Genomic DNA, 10586 nt, shown 5'->3' on the forward strand with positions numbered 1-10586 from the left:
AGAAATAATCTCACTCTGTCACACAGGCTAGAGTACCATGATTTTAGCCCAGTTCCCAGCAACCTCAATCTCTTGAGTTCAAGCAATCTTCCTGTCCAGTCTCCTAAGTAGCTGAGAATACAGGCATCTTCCTCAATGACTGGATAATTTTTTTTTTTTAAATATGGAATGCTTTACGAATTTGCATGTCATCCTTGCACAAAGGCCATGCTAATCTTCTCCGTATCATTTCAATTTTTAGTATATGTGCTGCTGAAGCAAGCACATGGATAATTTTTCTGTTTTTAGTAGAGATGAGTCTTGCTCTTGCTTAGGCTGGTCTTGAACTCCTGAGCTCAAGGGATCCTTTTGCCTCAGTCTTTCAGAGTGCTAGGATTACAGGCATGAGCCAACATGTCCAGACTTTATTTTATTTTTTTAATATTTGAGTCAAGTCTAGTAAAGGTTTTGGATTTTATGCTTGAAATTAGTTACACAACAGTATAACCTCCCGCTGGTTAACCTCCACTTGTCTTAGGGACTTGTTAAATAATGTTTACCTACAAAATTCTTTTAACCTAGGAATTTTTTCTCTTATTTTATCTTAGAAAATTGCCCCTTTTATTATTTTGTTCTCTATTTAAGAAGCTCCAACTTTAGAAGTTTAACTTGCCATTAGTTGTCTTCCTTGAGGCCCCCGACCACTTCTGATGCCCTACTTAATGGTGTTCACATTATCCATATGTGTGAATTCCTCCATTCTCTCACATAGATATATGTTTCTGGTCTAAATGTTTAACATGCTGACTTTTATCGTTTGTTTCATTGTGTTAACGTTTTAATTATTTTCCTCTAAAGACCAAAATAGTTTCTGTTTAAAATTGTATTATTCCCTTTCATCCAGTCAGCGAAGGAGAAAAAATAGGATGCAGAAACGCACATGCTTCCAAAAATGAGTGGCCCTCATTGAACTCTAACATTTTGTTGACAAAATTTGTCCCATAAACACACCTGGAAATGCGGGCTGTGTTGGAGGGTGATAAATGTGAAATGTGCCAGGGCAACTCCTTTATCCAGCCTTGGACCACATAGGTTTGAACTACATAGTTCCACTTATACACAAATTCTTTTCAACAAACACCGACCAAAGGACAGTACTCAGGGGATGCAACTCTGTATGGAGGGTCAACTTTTCTTACACAAGAATTTAAGGGTCTACTGTGGGAATTGAGTGTGCACAAGTTTTGGTAAACTTGGGGACCTCTGTGTAAATTTCCCGGCACTTGTATATCTCTCTGTAATGGAATGAGAGAGCACACGTTGACCACTGCTGCCCTCGGTCATATTCTGTCCCTCTGACCACTAATAACCAGTGAAGATCCTTCGGACATGTAGTACATATTTGCCGCTGTCTGAGAAAGACAACCCAAGGTCCTATCTGGTCCCTAAGTCCAGCCCAGGTTTGGGCAGCCTGGGTCATGTGCAGTCCCTTGCATCATGTCAGGATGTGACTTTTGTGGTTGTGATGAGTCATCTCATCACACTATAATGGAGAAAGGAAACAAGGTAAGCACAGTAAAAACCTCCCATTTGGAAAAGGGAGGTATAACAAAAATAAGTATCATGTGGCTGTAAGTGAGGGCTTTATGAAGAGCCCTTCGTCCGGGAATGGGGACAGGAGGGAGTTCCTTCTTTAGTGGCTGGTTTGGCTTCCTGGGAATGTATGGCCTTGGCGCTGCCTTCTGCCTTCTGCCTCCCTCCAGCCCTGTCCGCCATACTCACTGGGGCTATGGTGCCTTGGAGCGGACACCACTCCTGCCCTGTGCCAACTATTGGGAAACTGTTTCTCAGTCCAGGGCCACCGCTCACTCCCCTGCTTGTGGTGCTGATGATGGAACCATGTGAACCATACCTCCGATTTGCGCTCTGGGCCGCTGCTAGTCCGTGCCAATAGAGAAACCACAGAGGAGCTTTGGGCAGAGGAGAAAGAAGAGACTTGCGTGCTCTTTCCCGCCTGCACCCGGCAATGGCGCTTCTTCCTACGCAGCAGCTGAATCCATGAGGCTTCTGCAACACTCACCAAACTGGCAACGGTGCACGTCCTTCAGAGACACACCATCAGCCAAGCAGCTCCACAGGCTCACACGTGTGAGTTTTATAGTGTGATGGATTGCCTTACAAGACTCCTAAGATTTGAAAACGTCAAACTCTTCCCTTTATTCTCCCACCTTTGGGGAGAGTAGCTGCTTCCTGAAGTGACGACCTCTGAAAAACCACTCTTGCTCCCTTTTTAGCCTTTTTAGTAAGCTATTAGTATCTGATGAGTGATTCTTAGTAAAACACTGAAATAAATCTTGATTTTCATCTCCTGTGTGGATCCTAGTTGATACAATTTATACCAAGGGAGGTACTAGGAAGTAAAACCTTTAAAAAGTGTTTGTGGATATTGGTTGGGTTATTTGTAAGGGTGTGAATACTGGCTTCTTGACTGTGGCTAATGAGAACCTCTATAATGACAGTTTCACCTTTGTTTCACTCTAAAATAAAGTAAAGCTAAAGCCCTGGGTAACTGATGGGCTGCTGTTTTTAACTCATGGCAGGATTCTTTGGATTGCTCTTGAATATTCACAGAAAGAAAACAACCACTCACATCATTTACTATTAGCTCATGTCACAGAAAACCAGAGTTCTACCAAGGAAGTGCTAAATATTCTCTAATTTCTTGTACCCACAGAGGTATTTTTTGATGAAAATCAAAAGGAAAATCAAATTGTGTGATTTTTAAAATTACAAGGTAAGGCTAAATTCACAGCCTTAGCCATATTTCAAGTAGAAGTCAGAGCATTTCTGAATCTTGGAACAGGAACTTTTGGTTGGATTCGTGTGAAGCTAAGAAACTTGGAATTCCCAGCCACTCTGAGTTTTCTTTGCATATAAAATCAGCTTTCCCTTCCCTAGTCTGAGCACACTAGCTCTCTTTTTCTTGAAAATCTTATAATATATGTAATATAGGCCAGTTGTTTTATATAGTGGTACCAATTTTCTCCAAGAGCTAACCTTAACTATTTTGCTGATTGACACTGTATCTACAGCTAGGATCAAATATTAGCATGCTCCAGGCGTCAAGCACAGGGTCTGATAAAGTAGGAAGTAATTCATCCAAAGAATTGCAAGATATGACTAATTTAAGTGAGTAGAAACCTGAGGAATATGTATCTACTACATTCAAAGGGTGCTAGACTGAAGGTGCAGGATAAACACCAGATCACGCCTACTTCATCAATCTGCATGCACTCACAAGACGCTTCAGAAATGGCTCTAGCATTTAGGTTGAAAGGTTGACTGATACTTATACTTAACAATAACGGGTAATTATTGAAGCTAAAATGTAAGCACTTCCTTTACAAAACATGGAGGGAGAAATTTAGCAGCTTATACAACACTGGCAAGGATTGATCCTACGCATCCTCTCCCCTCATTGTCCAAGAGAGCCTGGAGACCCTTCCTTTCACTAAGGCATAGTTGAAAAGTCCTTATACCATCAACATGGGCAGAAAGCTTTATCCTGCTGTACTTTCATGGTCAGGGATGATGATGTCAGAAGCTGCCAGTGAACTTTCACATTTCAGTGGGGATGATAAGATCTCAGAGCACAGAGCCCAGATGACAGCATTTAACCACTGTAGAAATGGCCAATGCATTTATCTTAATGGTCAGCACAGCATGAAGAATATCAGGATGTTTTGAACTTTAGCGTCTCTGGCAGTAGGCACTTCTATGACAGTGTTCCTAGGAATTAAATAGATGGGTATCTCCTGCCGTAACAGGGAAAACTCCATCTGGAGTCCAAAGCATAGATTAACTTGCTACAACAGAAGCTTACAGCTTCTCATTCTAGTTTTCAAAACTAAGCTGCTTTACAGACCAGAGCCTTTTGACTATAGGTGAGAACAATCCCCCTCTCCTTGCAAGTAGTGTCATTGTGAGGCATCCCCCAAGCTGTCCTTTAAGGAGCCTATGACTCTCTGGAGTGTGTTTGGTCATTTATTGGGATTCTTTGGAGTGTGCTGTGAAAGAATTTTAAAGAACATTTTATCAGTGCTAGGAATTATTGACTTGTTTTAAATTAAGCTAATTCAATTAAAACCTGATTATGAAAGGGATATGTAGTAATTGTAATTAAATTTGTGTAAAGAAAAGTAATCCTCCACAATCTCGTAATTCAGAAATATCTCTCCCATTGGTGTTTGCAGGCCTGTCTTTGGAGTCCCTTTTCCCATGCAAATTTAATATACTTTAATTTATATTTAAAATGCAATTGATCCTTTAAAAAGTAGGATATAATATGAAATGCTTATGAACATAGTTTGTGATGTTTGCATAACATTTACTAATCTTAGTACACTATGTTTCAAGTAGCCACTCTACTACTTTTGACATTTGTACTGGATCTGATTTTTCCCTGTTCTACCTAATATATATATATATATATGTAAAACATATATATATTTTGTTTGTTTGTTTGTTTTTTGAGTCAGAGTCTCACTTTGTTACCCCTAATAGAATGTCCCAGCGTCATAGCTCATAGCAACCTCAAACTCTTGGGCTCAAGTGATTCTGTTACCTCTGGCTCCTGAGTAGCTGGTAATACAGGCACCCACCACAATGCCTGGCTATTTTTAGAGACAAGTCTTGCTCTAGCTCAGGCTGGTCTTGAACTCCTGAGCTTGATCAATCCACCTGCCAGGCCTCCCAGAGTGCTAGGATTACAGGCATGGTCTGGCCTTCTACCTAATATTGTGATAGACATATTTACAAGTAAAGCTGAAAATAAGACATTTAAATGATCTAAATAATAAGTTTAAATGATCTAAAAGAAGATTCATAAAAGTCAAAAATCAACATTTTATATTATAGAATGTTAGAACCTTAATATGTATTAACAATTATTTTCTGAAGTATTTTTCATCTTGGCTCTTCTTAGCTATGAGTATGTCCTTTTAATGAAACCATTTACCAGGACACAAAACATAGTTTTAAGGTGCATCTTCTTGGACTGATATTGTCAAATGTATGATACTCTTTGTGCTTAATATCATCCTAAACACCTTGTTTTAGAACTTTCTATCATGTGACAATGTAGTGATCTATCTCTGAAAGTCCAAATCTACTCTCCGAATTGGGGGGATTCACTCAGATCTGTTCTCCAGATTTTAGCTGGTATTTTCATTTTCATCTTCTGACTTTAGGTGCTGCTTGTTTTGTTTTCTTCCATGTAAGTAATTTTCTGACATTTGTGATAATACCAACACTTCTTATATGAAGTCCAACATAAACCAACGAGCTGAGTCATGAAAAATTATAGGATGCCCAGTAATGGCATTAAATTTGTTAAGTGCCTATCCGCCAAGTATTTTGCATAAATTAACACATGTAAGTGCAGAAAGAATACTGAGATAGTAATAGTTAGGGCAGAGTAAATGTTGCTTTCATACAGTCACCAACATTCAACAGTCACTGACTTTCTCTCTCCCCTTCCACAACTGGCTCACATATCTGTCATTCCCCCCTTAGCTATGTCTCTAATAACTGATAAGTGATAAGTGATTCTTAGCTAGAAAATGATCATGATGTCAGGCTCAAAATCAGTACTTTCTGATTTGAACCTGACTCATATACAGTGAGTGCAACTCTTAATCCAAAGGACTTACACCTTAGAAAACCACATTATTTATACCATCTTTTTCTCTACAGGGCACACAGTAAGAGGAATGTAACAAGATAATCATGATGCTGACATTCTGAAAGAGAAGAGTGGGGGGACACAGCAATGACTAATTATAGTAACTCTGAAATTCAGCCAGGCATACTTTACCCATTGCCCAGACCCTGAAATTAGGATATAGTCATTGACAAGATCTATTTTTGTTCCTTACAATTTTCTAGTGCCTTAGTGTATGTGGCTCTTGGCCCTGCCCTCTTAAATCTTGGTTCTATTTTGCAAGACAGTTACAATAAATAAATAAATAAATAAATAAAAACATGAATAGTGGCCTAAGTTTATTGATGCATTTTTTTAATTTTCTTAGCCTTTTTTCTGGCCATAAGTATTTGGTGAAAAGAGTTTTTTTTTTTTTTTTGTTTTGTTTTTTTTCATTATGAATGTTCTCAGTTTCTTTGGATCTAAACTGACACTGTTTGTACTAATGCAGCTCTCTTTTAATGGATGTGGATTTCCTAGGAATCGGACTGATATTTCCTCCATTCCTCCATAGACACGGCCATAACTGTTCTAGAAACAGTCACCTCTTTCCTAAATCATGTGTGATGTTTCTTTGGGGTGACATGCTGTGATTCTATTCGTACAAAGCCTTCTATTTTTTTCCTTTCTTTTTTAGCTTTACATGTCTAATGAACATTTCTTACATCTTTCAGGCATCTTTAAAAAGAGTTTTCTGCTATCATTTATTGAGTTATTTTTTCATTTCTTATGGGCTATTTTTTACATTTTCTGAATGAATAAAGATGAAACTCTGTAAGTTTCCAACTTAATAGATCCTGGACCTTTTTAGGTTTTCCCCCTCCCTATATTTCAGAAATACAGACACAATTTAGAAAAGCAAACTGTTTCTTTATAAGTTCATTTCTGTTCCACATGTCATATTCATATCTGCAGCCAAAAATAAAAAATAACTTGCCATTTTTAGTATACTGCCTGGAAATCATTTTAGCTAGTTTCACACATCAATTAAATACATATTCCATCTTTTAAGCTACCACACGAGGCAATTTGCCAATTGTTATGCTGCACTCTTGGCCCTTTTTGAGTCTCTAACAGACTTCTCGCTTTTCTTCCTGCCTTTACTTAACTTCTGGTCCCTAAGCCAATGACACATTTGAGGTTTCTCTTAAGACAACACCCCATTTCCTGGTCCTAATTGCTGTAACAGCACATGAAAAACACTTCAAAACTCAGTGGCTTAAAACCGTAACCACCCTTCATGTCTTAGGCCCACCTGGTTGTCTCATCTCTGTCTCATTCATACATTTCATGTGACTATCTGCTGTCTCCACCATGGCCTCATTCATGCACCTGCTGTCTCAGTGGTGTGACTGGAATGATTTGGATCTAATAGGGTGTCTCTTTATTCTTTCACCTTTTTCCTTTCTGGGACCTTTCTCTTCATGAAGCCTCTCATCCTTAAGGGGACTATCCTAGACAGCTTTACATGAAAATTTTGGAGCAGCAAGAGAGCCAAAATGGAAGCTGCAATGCCTCCCAAGCCCCAGAATTACAACTTTCTCACTGAGGCTCTTGCATTCTACCGACCTAAATAAACCACAAGATCAACCTAGATTCAGTGCAGAAGAAACCACACAAGGGGGCAAATTTAGCAGAGCGTGAGTCGCTGACATAATCTCACACAATCCTAGAGCAAGGGGCATTTCATGGTTCATTAGGAAGGATTTATAGTTTTAAATATCCTTAAAGGGGTTTCATATATAAAGATACACCCATCACAAATAATTCCCATATTCTCTGGTTAAGAATATTAAGTACACATAATCACTTATAGAATATTTGTGGAGAAGTATGACATAGTGATTAGTAACTGGTGTTCGAGATGGAAGACCTGGATTCAAATCTCCAGTTGGCTATTTTCTTGCTGCATCATTTGTGGTATTACTCTTGAAGTGTCAAATTCTCATTTGCACAATGGGTTGAGGAAGAAGGTAATAATAGAAACCAACCTCACAGATGAAATAAAAAGTCTATAGGATAGTTTCTGTCACAAAGTAGCCTTCATTAGTTGTGTTTCTATAACATTATGCATGGAACTAGGGGTAGATGAGAAAGAGAACAAATCGCATCCTGTAAGAACATTACAGATTCATGTTTTAGTGTTTTAATAAATGTATTTTCAAGGATTCTATGAAGTTCAGAAATGAGAAAAGGTAACATGATTAAGAAAATGACTCTAAAAAGATGAGCAGGAATGGTTGGAAAGAATATTTCCATGGGTTCTAGAGAAAAGAATCAAGCCGGTGGAAAGGCATCAGTGGAAATTGTAGCAGGCGGGTCATAGTCCAGCAATGGACAGGATCGGAAGTGAAGGCAATGGACAAAAACATATAGTGCTTGAGAGAAGTTTGGGGTCTCCCCACTTGAACTTATTGGGAGAAACTGACATGTTTTATGTAGTTTAATGCCATGCATAGATTTGTGTTTTATAAAAATTCCACCCACAAAGTAATAGGAGTTTTAAAAGACACTCAGAGAGAGAATCTCTACTCCCTGGCCACTGGTTGGATGGTGCTGGTTGCAAGTGAGAAGAATGACTTGACGTTTTAATGTATAATAAAATACTTTTTATAGAGATACTATTCCTTAGTATCATCACTGCTGCATAAAATGAGGTGTATGTATATGCTCATGAATATGAAAGAGCTTCCCAAAATGCACTACAGGCACACAATCGCTTATACAAAATTCTCAAATCTATAAAACTCAAAAAACTAAAAGCTTTTCTTATTCTTTTATGTCTTATTTTTTCTTCCCTTTCTTGCAGGGGAGGCAAGGGAAGAGGCTTACTTGACTTGAACTCACTTGTATCAAAAATTGACTGGAGCTGCTGTGCAGTATTTATCATTTTAGGTTTTCCCATTTAGATGTTATTCATATTTATTTTTTTAATAAAGGGAGATATAAAATACCATATGCATGCTGTATCCCTACTTGTTTATTTTATAAATTTAGGGGTTACAAGTGCAGTTTTTATTACATGGATATATGGCATAACAGTGGCCACTTTTAATTCAAAAATGCATATTTGTGAATTCTGAAACACTTCTTATCCTAGGTAATTCATATAAAAGATCATGTCCCCATGCTCTACATAATTATAAGAATTTAATAAGATTATTGTTCAAATCAAAGCAAGGAATAAAGTCAAAATACCTAATTAAATGTATTCTGAACAGAGGAAAATAATTATTTGTGTATACTTTGCATCAGCTAGCACCAGATTATTGTCAACTTCCAATTTGGTTGAAAACACCAAATTCTTCTTAACCTTGTTATAATCAATCATGACTCTGATGATGCAGTTTGAATAAACAAGTCTGTTATGACTGTCATATCTTTTTAAAGGAAGATAAAAACAGAGAGTCGGGGATACCACTGCATATGGTCAGGAGATGTTCAAAGCAAATACTAACTAGAAATGAGAAGAACATCCCACAGCATTGTGCTTGAACCATCTGCTTACAAACTGGTACTCCCCAGCTTGCAGGCTTATTGTTTATTAACTTAAAAGATACCTATGTATTTTCACATCATTTTGAGTTCCTTAAAATAGCATTAATATAAAAAAGTATTTTCAATAATTGTGTGCAGACTGGTCAGAAATTGAAAAGGTTTCAGGAGGATGGACCTGAATTGTTTCCCATGAATTTCATCTTTCCCCAGCACCTAGCACAGTGTCAATTACATGCTTCACAACAGCAAATGTCTACTGGGTGTATTTATGCTTATGAGCACTCTTCTATGCTGCCTAGGGATATTTAAGGTTATACAATGGCCATTAATAATACATGATGTTTCCTTCATTCATCTCCTGGCCATAGCATATGAGCAAACCATTGTCCAGTCTCTCCATAAAGCACAGTTGCATGTGGCTCCCTCTCTGGGTGTTTGTGACTTCCCAAATTTCCCTATCCACATGGTCTATATTGAGTCCCATGACATACTGTGACTTTATTAAATCACGTAAAGACTTACTTTTCACAGACAAACAAAAATATGGAATCATTGGGGCAGTGCCTGTGGCTCAAAAGGGTAGGGCGCCAGCACCATACACCAGAGGTGGCAGGTTCAAACCCAGCTCCGGCCAAAAAAAATTAAAAGAAAAAATATGGAACCATGATGGGATGTGATATTTGCAGAAGCCGCTCAAATCTGAGAATGTCCTCATGTGACTTTACTAGGTCAATGACAACTTGACTAAGTAGAGCATTTTTGAGGCATATAATATTCCTTTCAAAGTTCACAAATGGCTTCATTGCTTTCCTGGCAATAATGCTGTAGAGAAGTCTAAAGTCACCGTGATTTTTATTTTCTGTGAGAGTAAAAAAAAAAGACTTAGTACTTCACCTTGAAGGTCATGGCTTCCACACACCATGCTGTAGCTTTTGCTGATGCTTTAGGTGAAGCAGCAGACTCAAGTTACGGTTTTAAAAAAGTCTTTGTAGTCTGATGATTTGGTAAATGGAAGATACTGTGTCACTCTTGAAGAATCACTAGGCAAACCAGCATATCGAAAATCTGAAACACCCTCTAGGCAAGAAATGTGTGGAATTCTTCTTCATGAAAACTTTCCAAACTCATTTGAATATTCAAGTACTTGTCTTGCAATCACTGCTAGTCACATCCATGTGTAAACCAAAATTTTAGGAACATTTAAAATTAAATATCCGGACCTTGTAAGTATTTTTTTCTGGTAACTGGTAAGACTTTTCGATATATATATACATTGTCACGTTATTTTTCAGTCCAAAAAATTTTGCTACATTAAGTTATTGTTCTATTTCTCTTTTTCCTAAAATTA

At 37.9% G+C, this 10586-nt stretch overlaps 1 non-coding gene across 1 annotated transcript; it reads right to left on the reverse strand.

Annotated features, from left to right (window-relative positions):
* Positions 1-157: 157 nt before the first annotated feature.
* On the reverse strand, positions 158-265 carry LOC111726274. The gene has a single exon (XR_002774083.1). It is a non-coding gene; the product is annotated as a U6 spliceosomal RNA (small nuclear RNA).
* Between the last annotated feature and the right edge of the window lie 10321 nt (positions 266-10586).

This window comes from Otolemur garnettii, unplaced genomic scaffold (assembly GCF_000181295.1).
Source record: "Otolemur garnettii isolate 467f Iridium unplaced genomic scaffold, OtoGar3 scaffold00059, whole genome shotgun sequence".
Taxonomy (NCBI): domain Eukaryota; kingdom Metazoa; phylum Chordata; class Mammalia; order Primates; family Galagidae; genus Otolemur; species Otolemur garnettii.